Genomic DNA, 12,651 nt, shown 5'->3' with positions numbered 1-12,651 from the left:
GCTGTTTTCAAAAATCATCTGTCACTTACAGACTTGGAAATTATCTTAAATTGGTAAATTAATGTTTTATGATTTTTCCATAGGATCTCCACATTAACAAAGAATAAAAAAGTGTAGCAGAAAGAACAAAAGTATAGAAATGAGACAAGGTCTAGACTAGTTCAACAAAATAATAATTTTTAAAAAGTTATAAAAAGTTTAATAAGCCTCACAATTTCAAAAATGATGGGGATATTGAAAATAAAGTCTAATCACAACATTCCCCCACTATAGACAAAGCTGCAGTATTTACATTTCTTGACATAACCCACTTGTCAAGAAAGAAAATAATATTCTCCAACCTATGGAATTGTGTAAATAAATGTCTTATTACGCATTTATAAGACTTTCTATTCTCTACTGGGAATAACAGATCTGTTAAACAGATTCTAAATTATGTTAAGATTTGTCTTTGGATTTGATAGCCTTTTCTCAGCTAAACTAAATGGAGAATCAGACATATGTTTGTAAATGTGATATTTATATATTGTATTTAGAAAAAATCATTATAAATATCTATTTTTATATATTTAACAAAAAACATGACTTTCAGGTCACCTTGGTAGTAGTAATCATAAATGAGGAAAAAAGTAAATGTTGATTTATTCATATTATAAAATTCACTATTAAAGAGGGAAGTGTTAAAACCACTCATCTTAGTAAACTGAGCACATGTAACACTGTTTCCATTTTTCCAAATACCACATTTCTCTGTGTCATGACCACAGACCTCCTCCATTTAGGGTGCCTGGTGTTCATTCCTGAATTGATAGATCCATTTTATTTTGATTCATATTTAATATCCCTGTTTGAAACAAAGGTTTGGACTTCTGAAGTTTCCAATGTGTGGTTAATACCCTCTTTAAACTGTATTAAATAAAAAGAAGGAAAATATTACAAGTTGCATCAGCAAGGATTAAAACTATTTTCTGCTAATTTAAAAAAATTAAAAATCAAACTGCAAACTGACGAGCAACTATATTGGATTTTATATTCTTCCTCCGTCTAAACTATTTTTTTGTTGCTTCCACATACACCCAGGAAAAAAATGGAGTGTACTCTCCTAAGATACATTTTTTTCATTTAAATTATAAATAGGTAATATTTTATGACATTTGCACTTTGATAGACACACAATGCAATGCATTGTTCATGCATTTTGTGGCTCACACATTGCAATTAGATATAACTAGATCATAATTACAATTTTATTCTTTTTCATTATTGATAAAATGTGAGTAATAATTTTAATGTATCCTAGCTAAAATATTATTTGAGAATCATATTATGAAAATGATTTGGGAATTCCTAAGAACTGTACAAATGCATTATTATTTCATTTGTTATACTTGTTACTTTATGCTCATTTTTATAGTAGCTTATTTTTATTTTTGTTTACAGTATTTTCTTTAAAAAAATAGAATTTCCCCACTTTTACCCCAAACCTTCCTATATTTTAGAAGCTTAAACATTTGAATATTGCTAACACTTATGAACTGCGATGCATAAAAATAATTGTAAACATGTATTTACATTTTACAAGTGTTTTTGTATCATTATTTTTGATAAACTGTCTTCATTAAGGTCTAAGGTTTAAAACCATTTTCATTCTTCTGGTTTTAGATGTGAATTTCACTATGACTAGAACTCAGCATGGTTAAATACCATTTCTTTTTCATTTGTTCATTATTCATATAGCAAATTATCTCTCTGGTCATTCATTCCCATACTTCTGTATGTCATAATCTTTCTTGATCTTTGTAAGGGTGATGTTAAAATAAATGAAAGCAAGAGAATTATTAAAAATGCTCTTTTTGACTCTTATAGATGAAACTGCTTTTGCCTGGTTTGGGACAAGAATATATATATTATATAGTGGGTATATATATACATATAATTCTATTCTGTAATTCACCTTCCCTCTTTACTTCACCATTAGATTTTTTTCTTGCTGTTACTATTGTTACATTTGTTTTTATGGTTATTTTGTGCATTTTAGACACATTTGTCTTCACTGAAACAAAAATTGGTTGAAACTTGCAACAGATTATTTCTAACAAATCAAAAACCTCTTCCCTGAAATAAAGACTGTACCTCTTTTGTATTCTGATCTTTTCTCTGTTGTATCTTGGTTCCCTCTTGGAAAAGCTTCTAATATTCATTAGATAATGAAAGTACATCGTTCAGCTTCCTGACAAAGTGCACTTATTAGCAACTTTTTAAGTTCACTCAAGTTCATATTATTTGGATATTTAACTGCCTAGTGAACTAACTGAGTGAAAACTGTGTGGGTGCAACATGAATTTTTAGGCATGCAGTTTTCAATGAACAGTGTAAAGAAAAAGTATGCAATGCAACTAATATCTGTGATGGCTGTGTAAGAGTATTGTTAATGGTGAAAAGAAAATTGTGGAGTCTTTTATAAGGGATTGCATTTGGGGAAAGGAGTCTTAGGATTTTAAAATTTAAAATCTTTAGAACTATATTAAAAATTAAAAGTTATAATCATGAGAAGAGTATTTAATTGTATGAAATTGCACTATTTATAAGTGCATTGTGATCAGCCTGACAGATGTTTGAGTTTTAGGATCACACAAAAGTAATTTGCTGTGTATTGAAAGAACATGTATTGAGTTTATTGGAGCTCTTTCAGTAATCCAAAAACAAATTATAAAAGTTCATGTCCGAGATTAATATCTGATAATCCTTGATAACACTATTTGTGTATCCACACATTAATTTCAAAAGGTGAAATTTCAGATTTTTATTAAAGATTTATTTATTTTAGAGAGAAAGAAAGAGAATGTAGGGGGCAGGATATAGGAGCAGAGAGAGAGAGAGAAACCCAACAGACTCCAAGCTGAGTGTGGAGCCCAATGAAGAGCTTGATCTTATGACCCTGAGATCATGACTTGATTGAAACCAAGAGTTGAATGTTTAACTAACTGTACCACCCAGGCACTCCTGAAATTTTCAGGTTTTTAATCTTATAAGTAAAATTTACCAATGATTTTTCAGTACTATTCAAATATATTAACAAAGCCTACTGTTACTATTTGTATGTGTTTTAAATCCTCAATATATTTCAGTACATTTTAATAAGGTGGTGTTGTCTTTTCTGGGTGTACTCAGTTAAGCGATATTGATGTAGGTGTATTCTTGCTTACTACCAAATTTCTTTGTTTGTGGGGGGGTGAAGATTGTATTTTATATCATCTATTTCCTACCATTGTGTTTCTGTGTCTCTATTATTTAGTTATTTTGATTCTTACGTCAATATGTTCTTTACACATATAACAAATACACACACACACACACACACACACACACACACACTCAATGATAATACAAATTTCCCTTCAAGTCACTTATCCTTACTAGGAAGTATTATTTGGGAGAAGGTAGGTTGAGAGGGCAGCACAGATAAACCAGACTTTACTTATTTATCTATTTACTTACTTATATTTACTGTCTGATTTGGGGCAAGATAATTAGCTAATTAGCTAATTGAGGATATCTGGTTTGGTAATGGGAAGAGAATTGTGTGTGTGTGTGTGTGTATTATTTATAATTACAAAACTCTATACATTTTCCTAAGAATGTCTTTTCCTAGACAAGGAATGTTTGTTTGTTTACAAAGGCAGAATTATAAAATATCTTTTCAAAATATCTTCTTCTCCTTTGATAATACAGAAATATTTTTGCCCAAGGCTGAATTGGGCCAAAATACATGATCATCCTTTAATTTAGCACAATCTTATTAAACAATCTTATCAAGCAGTTGTGAAGATGAAATAAGAAAAAGGCAAAAGACTCTCTTCACTGGGGACTCATTAAATTGAGAAGAGTAGAGTAAGACATGTAACTGGAAACTGAAATGCAATGCAATTGATTGCTTTACTAGTGGTAAAAATTAATGTAACCTGAGCAGATGGGGGGAAAATCATATATGTTAGTAGTTCGTGGTCAAGTAAGACGTAATAGAGAAGACAATGCTTGAAATGGTATTGAAGAATGAGAACATTTCCATGTGATGACAGGAAGTGATTATTGACAGAATACGCCATGAGTAAATGTGAAAATGTATGAAAATATATGGTATGTTTTTAAATTAGCATATATATAAATATTAGAGATAAAATACTGAAGATGGTTGAAAAGGTCAAAGTGAAGTGATAAAAATGATGAAATTAAAAATGTGGACCTTGCAAACTGAGTAGATAAATAAATCACCCAAACCAAATTAGTCACCACCACTAACAGAACCTCAAACGTGTGATCTTTTCACAAAAGATGGTAGAGAGTTGTTAGAGATACATAGGAAGGGAACTAGAATCTGTTGCAGGAAAGAAGCTAGTGGAAGCCTGGGCTATGGCTTCAAACATCTGTCCAGTCTTTCCTGTCTCCTATTCCACCTCCATTTCCATAATGCACCCAGGCTTGTCAATCTCTACTTGATACTTGAAGCAGTGAGAAAATAGACTTAGCCTAGAACATGTGATTAGTGATAGAACATTAATTAGTGACCATTAATATGTTTTAAAAATGGACACTGTATAAGATAAAGTATTATCATTTACATAATATATATTTATAATTACATATAACTGTTCTGTGTAATTTGTAATGGAATGACATTCTAAGTGGCTCATCTCTTTCACACCATTTTAAAAATTTATTATCTACACAATCCTTCTTAAGGTTTTAGTATTTATCTTTTGAAAACAATTCCCTGTAAAAAGGAACACTCTAAAATATAAAGTTATTATTCTTCTATGAGAGTGTTGATGAAAACTTGTCACATTCGCAGAAAAAGTTAAAGTAGTATATTTAATATAAGGAAAGGAATTAAAGATATAAGCTGTCCTGATTTTGGAAAAAAAAGTATTATCTAATAGATAACAGCACATTTTTGGTAAATGTTTCAAATAACTGAAAACTTTAGAAATGAATATTTCTAAGTGTTTTTTATAAATCTGGTGCAACAAACCATGAGAGATTGTGAAATATCTAGAGTCCTTCCACAACAGAATACCTGTGCTCCTAACTACACTGACATTTCAAATTGCTAAGTGTGTTGGAATGGAAACCACTGATCATTTCACAAAAAAATGCAAGATATAAAATATTTTATATGTCATAACTATTTATTCAAACTGCTACTTTGGAAATTTATTGTTATCTCACTAACTGTACTTTTCCATATGCAGTTTAAATCTTATGGTATGTGTTATTTTTCTTTGGTGAAGATGATTTGAGTATTTCTCATAAGATAATGAAGGTTTTTATTGACTTATAGGGAAGAAAACTTCTTAGATTGGAATGAATATGATAAAAACAGACATGAACCAGTGTTAAAGAATAGAATAACTTAAATTTTAGTTCTTTGGCTTAACCATTAACTGGCCAAATTCATTTTTTTTTCTGTTAACATTAGTTAGTTCCATTTATTGAATATGGAATACTTTGCACAGGTAAAAAATACCATATTTTCTTTTTTAATAAGATTTAATTAATTTATTTATTTGAGAGAGAGAGAGAGGGAGAGAGAGTGCACATGAGTGCTGGCAGAGGGAAAAGGACAGCAGACTGTACTGAGAGTGAAGCCCCACGTGGGCTCCATCTCATGACCCTAAGATCATGACCTGAGCTAAAGTGCAGTCGAACGCTCAACTGACAGAACCACCCAGGTGCCCCCAAAATACTTTTTTTCTTAAAGACTCTATATTACAAAATTGAATCATAACTGTATAAGATTAAACTACAATATTTTACAAATTGTTTGTTTAAATTAAAAACTAATCTATTGCAAAATTATTAAATATACAGACCTTTGAATTTTATAAATATATAAGACAATAAATGAAAAAATATGAACAAATATATAGATCCTATTATTTTCTAAGGAATTTATAACACTAAGTTTTGAAAATTTTCCAGCATTAGACATTCACTATATTGAGTTGTAGAGATTTCAATTTCTGCCTTAGGGTTCTATTTTAAAACCCCCATTACATTATTAAAATGAAACATCTAAATATGTAAGACCACTTATAATGTATATTATTACATAGTACATAGTACTTCAAAATAATATATCATATAGTATACTTTAAAATAGAAGTGCAGATTTTCAATATATTTAAAAAGTACATCTAAGATATGCTCCTCTGGGTGAATGAATACACTGTGGTACATCCAGATAGTGGAATATTATTCAATGCTGAAAAAAAAATGAGCCATCACAACATGAAGAGACATGAAAGAACTTTAAATGCATATTACCTAGTGAGAGGAGCCAATCTTCTGAAAAAGTTATGTGCTATGTGATTCCAACTACATGACATTACAGAAAAGGAAAACTATAGAGGCTGTAAAAAAGACCAGTGGTTGCCAGGGGTTAGGAGAGAAGGAGGGACAAACAGGTAGACAATGGAGGATTTTTAGAGCCGTGAAACTTTTGTAAAATACTATAATACTATATAGTGCGCACATTTCATTATGCATTTATCAAAACCCATATAATGGACAACACCAAAAATAAATCCTAATGCAAAAACTGGTCTCTGAGTAAAAACGATGTCAGTGGTATCAATCGAGGTCGATCAATTGTAACAAATGGACCATTCTCCAAGTTGATAAGGGGAAGGCTATACATGTACTGGGGCAGGAAGAAATGGGGAACTCTGTACATTCCTCTCAGTTTTGGTATGAACCTGAAACTTCTCAAAAGTAAAGTCTTTCCAAAAATGGGAAAAAAATACAATGTCATATCTTGAAAATCTTCCCCCCAAAAATGGCTAACATGCCTCAATTGACTGAGAAAGTCTATAAATTCAATAAACAATCTTTTATGTCCTTCATTAATTAAAAAAAAATGACCTGCTAAGTGATGACACACAGGAAAGTCTTAAACATTTTTGGCTTCCTGTTTTAGTATTATGGGACTCACCGATGAACCAGACCAGCCCTTGCTGTAGAGCAATGGCTATATTCCCTTAAATAAACTTTTCTTCATGTCTGAGCCATTTGATGGAACAGGCCAGTATATAAAAATGCCACAATATTTTTTTCTGTTTTCCACCAATAAGCACTGTGAAAAATTTTTCTTAGCATTTTTCAAGAACATCAGAGAGTTTTGCATTTAATCTTCTATGTAACATATATATTTAGCCTTTGTGAAATTATATAGAGACAATAGTAAATTCAAAGTTGTTGTTCATGCATTCAAAGCAGAAATGCTAGTTTGAAGAGCTGATTTTTACTTTTGCTAACCTTATCTAAGTAAGGAAAAATAGTCTATATTAATTATAATATGAATTTTTAAATATTTTGTTTCTCTTTGTAATAATAAATGAGAAATCAGTAGAGAAGCAAGCATATAGTCACTATGTAAATTCTGGTTTGAAGCTGTTTATTTTGATTTCCTAAAATGAAAAGGACAGATGCTGATATGAAAACACCTGTTTTAGTCTTTATTAGACAGTACACAAAAATATTACTAGAAAATGACCTCTTTCCACTAACAATGCAAAAACGTCATTTTATAAGGTATTTTCAGGAAATATGTAAAAATCATAAAGTGATCACATTTAATTTGATATTCCTTTAGAGCTAGAAACTGAGTGTGAGTTTATTATATTACATTGATCATGGGAAAGGAGCTTTGTATAAAAGTGGAAGTGAGAAAGGTAAACTGATTTGTTGAATGGAGTATGGAGATTACTGGAAGGAACTGTAGTTGATTTATACATGGCCTTTCCTAACTCACATTGTTTTTTCTTTGAGGCAATCAAGAAGAAATTAAAGGAAGTGGGACAAAGACAAAGTCTGTATGAATTATAGACTAGGGATTGAGTTATTCTTTCTCTGATTCAGTGTAATTTGATAAAACAAAGACAGGAAGAATGCTGAGAGTTAATGCCTCCCAATTTGGCTTCTCTGATCCTCAATTTGTTTACATAAAATAATTGGTATTGATGACGCTATTCGAGTAGATTTCCTCAAATCTCTTTAGCTTTTTCATGGTGATCCCAAACAAGAAAGTAATATACAGCTAATAGAGTAATGTAAAGTCTCTGTGACAGTCACTATAAAAATGTCCAATAATTCCCAGATACTTCCCTTTTGATACTGTCTCATTGTCAAAGGGTTTCAGGAAAAATAAGAACAGCAAAGAAAAACAACTTTCTTTCTCTCCCCACATCTAAAACCTCTGTAACTGTTGAATCAACTGAAAGAGCTCAAAAGTTATAACAAAATATTATGTTAAAATTTTCATTTTGAAATGTATATAAATATGTTTTAATGGGGGATATATAGATTAAGACCTACATTTAAGACTAGGCTGTTCTGGAATAAGAAAGATTAAATGTGCCTTAAAATTATGCAAATCTTGAAAATGAACATTTCCTCCTTTGTAATTTCTACACTGTTTCATTTTTATCTGGCAATGCAGCACTTGACTTATTTATATAAGAGAAATACATATTCATATCTAATGCAGCAATTTGTCCTTTGTAAAAACCAACTGAATAATTTCCATATTAAAGAATTGTCATTTGAATCCAGGTCCACTACTAAAACAAAAAAAGAAATATAATGTTTCATTAAGAGCACTGGACCTGGATTCTAACTGTGACTCTTTACATAAATTATTCAACTTCTTTAGACCTCACTATTCTCATCTAAAATATGGGATAATGAAACTTTAAAGAGACTTTATGAAGAGTCAATTAAATATTCCACACAGCATGTGTGGCAGTACACATTAAAAAATAGAATTAATTAAAGAATAGAACCAAAGTCATTTTTGTTTCATACCCTGGCTGTGTATAAGCAGAGAAACTTAGGAACTTTCTATAATTTTATTCTTATGGTGCTTAAACCAAATTATAGCAATACATTAACCAAAGACATTTAAAAATCTCTTTAAGCATTTATCTCTGCCTTTATAAACTTTTGCTAGGAAAGGAAACTATTTAACAATGCTTGCATTATTAAAATTATTAACTATATTCTTGTATTTTATTAAGATAGTATCAATTACTTTCATCTCGTACTGGTTATCGAAGTCTTCTAAGAACACTTGAACTAGTTTACTATGAAAGAAACAGTATTTAATAGTGTATCTAAATTATTTTACATCAGCCGACTGATGATGTATTTATTTATCCCAAAAAGAAGTCACTCAATGATTATATGTTTATTACATTGAGAGATTGGATTTGACCAAGTTAGAAATGAAAACACACAACAAGGACAGAAAAGATTTGTACCAGTAATAAAGAAAACACATATAACAAAGATTTTCCTCAGTTTTCTTTATTACAACAATGGAGACACAGAGGTACAGAAAATAAAATGACATTTAATATACTATGAAACACATGCATAGGATTACACATAGTGCTGGATATTATGTTGGGGGTTTCAAATAAGAGATGATACTGAAGACAATACATTTACAACGTACATTTTTTTTTCAAGAAAATAAGCTATGATGAAAACAAATGCAATTAAAGTGATCAGAAATAGTCACTTTAAAACACAAGTGTTATACATAAAATCTGTAAGATGTGAGATAAAAATATTCTTAAAGAAGCTCATGAATCATGGATGTTACTTAAAACAGTAATTTTTAATTGCTTGCATTTAAAAAAATTAGCTAGGAGACTTATTTCATAGTTCCCATTTAGTACAGGTATAGAATAAAAATAAATATGATATAATTAAGAAAAAGATGCTATCTCTTAACATTATGTAGTGCTTGCAAATATGTAACTTTATATTTTATTAGTTAAAATGGAATGATAAAGAATAACTTAACACACACAAATTAAGAAAATTTACAATATACCTATAATACAATTAGTTCACACTTAAAATGAAATTTGATTATACTTGAATGAATCTATCTTTTAAAATTAGGTAAAATAATAGTCTATGAATTATAGTCTATCAACAAAGCAGTAAGGACATCAGTTGCAGTTCAGATCAGTGAAGCTATAATAATAGAATTCTTAAACATATGAGTTTTCCTTGGCTATTTCAATTTTTTCAGTTTGGGCTTTGAAATTAATGAATAGCTATAGAAGAAGAGTGGACTACTATCAAAAAATCTTTATCTGATTCATCTTAGATAAGAAGATATTAAAACCAAAGGCATTTGGAAAATGAAGCATTGATATTACACTCACATCTCTTATTTCAGAACAATTAAATTAGATTTAAGATTACTGAATTTTTTACCTTAGATAAAAATTGAGATGCTGCTTAATATACTATAATAAACATTATGTATTTCATCAAGTTTTTAGGTACAATAAATTAAAAAGAGATAGTACTAAAGCTTTATATTTAAAAGTTAAAAAAAATATTAACTCTAAATGTTAACTCTACCAATATAGATGGCGATACAAAAGAAATCAGGTTAATTAGATTTTTTTTTTCTTTAGTTAGATCCTAAAATTTACTGTGGTAATATCTTCTGAATTCTATGATAAACTATCAAGAATTAATAGTGACTAAATAATTCTCTTTATTTTTTATGACATCATCAGCTGATTTGGAAATGGAATTTTTACTAATTTCAATTCATACTGAAATAATTTCAAGGGCGATTTGTCAAATATTTGCATCTCTAGTCATATGAATTATGCAAATTTGAGCTACCCATTCAATACGTTAGTCTTTCTGAAGGTTTTAAGACATATATCCAAACCACAAATGCTAAGACTTTAATATTTACCACTGATTAATGGAAAAGGAATAGAAAAAATACATCCTATTCCTATTTATTTATGGCTAGAAATCCAGAGGGAGGAAAGGAAGGCTGGAGGGTGGGCGAGAGAGAGAGGAGAGTAAGAGAGACAAAGAGGAGGAAAAAAGAGGAATAGAGGAAAGAGACAGGGAAAGAGAGGGACTATTAGAAATTATAAATTGGAAGGAAAGAATGGAGGGAGGGAGGGAAGAAGAGAGGAAATGGTGGAATGAATGGGAAGAAAAGAATGAAGGAAGGAATTAAGCCATAATAAGAGAAAACCTACTTAATTTGTACCTATTCAAAGGTTGTTTGAAGGGTATTACATTATACCTCACAGATTTGAGCCATAATAATAAGATGCATAAAATGGCACATTTAGATATAACCTTATGATCTGATATCTTTATTCATTAAGCAAAATTATAATACATAAGGGCTAAAGAAAATTATAAATAACATTTAATTAGGTAGTATTGTAACACACTAAAGCTCCCAGTGCTGCCAATATCATAACCAAAAACAAACAGGTGGAAATTTTCAGATAATTTTACATAACTAGAGAGGTTTCTTAACTACTTCAAACTGCAAGTACTATTATAGGTAACATGAGCTAACTCTTCTTGAAAACTCGCCCCAAACATAGTTAATGGTTGTATTGGTAATATAAATATCTACCTTAAATCACTAAAATCATTTGTAATTTTAAAATTTATTTTTCAATTCCCAGTGTAGGTATACCATATTATAAATAAGACGCTTTTCAGATACATAATAGAGCTCATCCTGACTCAAAAATGATTAATTACCTCTTGCAACTCTGTTTTGTTGAATATAACTGACTAATCACAAATCCAATTGTATAAAGTTGAAACTACAGTAGAATTTTCCGTATTTCAGTTTTAATTTAGTTAAATACGGTAAGTGGCCATTCTTATATGGAAAATATTTGAGTTAAATTTTAATGGCTTCCAAATTGATCCAAATTGTAGAACCTATGAACTACTGTGCATACTTGTATTTTTAACTCTTAATTAAAAAAATCTTCTGTATATTTAAATAGTAAAAACTATTTGCAATTAAATTATTTGCATATGTATTCATTTTATATGTCCAACTGAAATTACATACATACACTATTAACCCAATGTCTAGAATATATTTATTTACTTATATCATTTTTTAAAATACTTAAGATACTTTAGGTGAAGGAAATAATGGAAATAAATTTAAAAAAATAAAGCCATAAGACATTTTAATCTTGTCCATGTCTACCAGGAATGAATGCATATATGTTCTTTTGTGTAATGTTTTTGGAAATAGTATGAGTGTAGCATTTATAAAGTATAGCTATTCCCAATGACTAATATGAGGAGAGAGGATGAAAAATGTTAATTGACCTATGAATCTCCCATGTAAGAAGTTTCATAGAAAAGAATTTACTGCTACTTGCTAGGCATACTCTCCTGGCACATCTGGCACGTGGTATTGGTGCGCTTTATAGTGATCTGATGAATAATTACAGAGTTTGGTTTGGGGTAGAGAAACCAGTAGCACTGAATAATTAAAGGAGAAAAGAAGACAGACCAAGTAAGAGCTGGGAGGAAAAAAAAAGGAGATATCTATGTTTATACAAGAAACTAACCCTGATGCTCCACATGCCAAAGCTGCAATCATCCATAAGTAAATCAGCCTAACCTAATAACTCATATAATATGCCCGTTAACAAAATTTTGGAATGATTAAACATTTGGAGATATGATATACATGTCAATAGACATAGACACATTAAATGTAATGATTAACATAAAACTCACCTTAACACACAAGTTCATATTTTATACATTTCA

General features: G+C 29.9%; 1 protein-coding gene across 1 annotated transcript in view; it reads right to left on the bottom strand.

The window, feature by feature from the left end:
* Positions 1–12,651, bottom strand: part of NCAM2 (neural cell adhesion molecule 2) — a 515,517-nt gene that overhangs the window by 21,501 nt on the left and 481,365 nt on the right. The window lies entirely within an intron of this gene.

Source organism: Canis lupus, chromosome 31 (assembly GCF_011100685.1).
Source record: "Canis lupus familiaris isolate Mischka breed German Shepherd chromosome 31, alternate assembly UU_Cfam_GSD_1.0, whole genome shotgun sequence".
NCBI lineage: Eukaryota > Metazoa > Chordata > Mammalia > Carnivora > Canidae > Canis > Canis lupus.
This window is presented reverse-complemented; position numbering and strand designations above follow the sequence as displayed.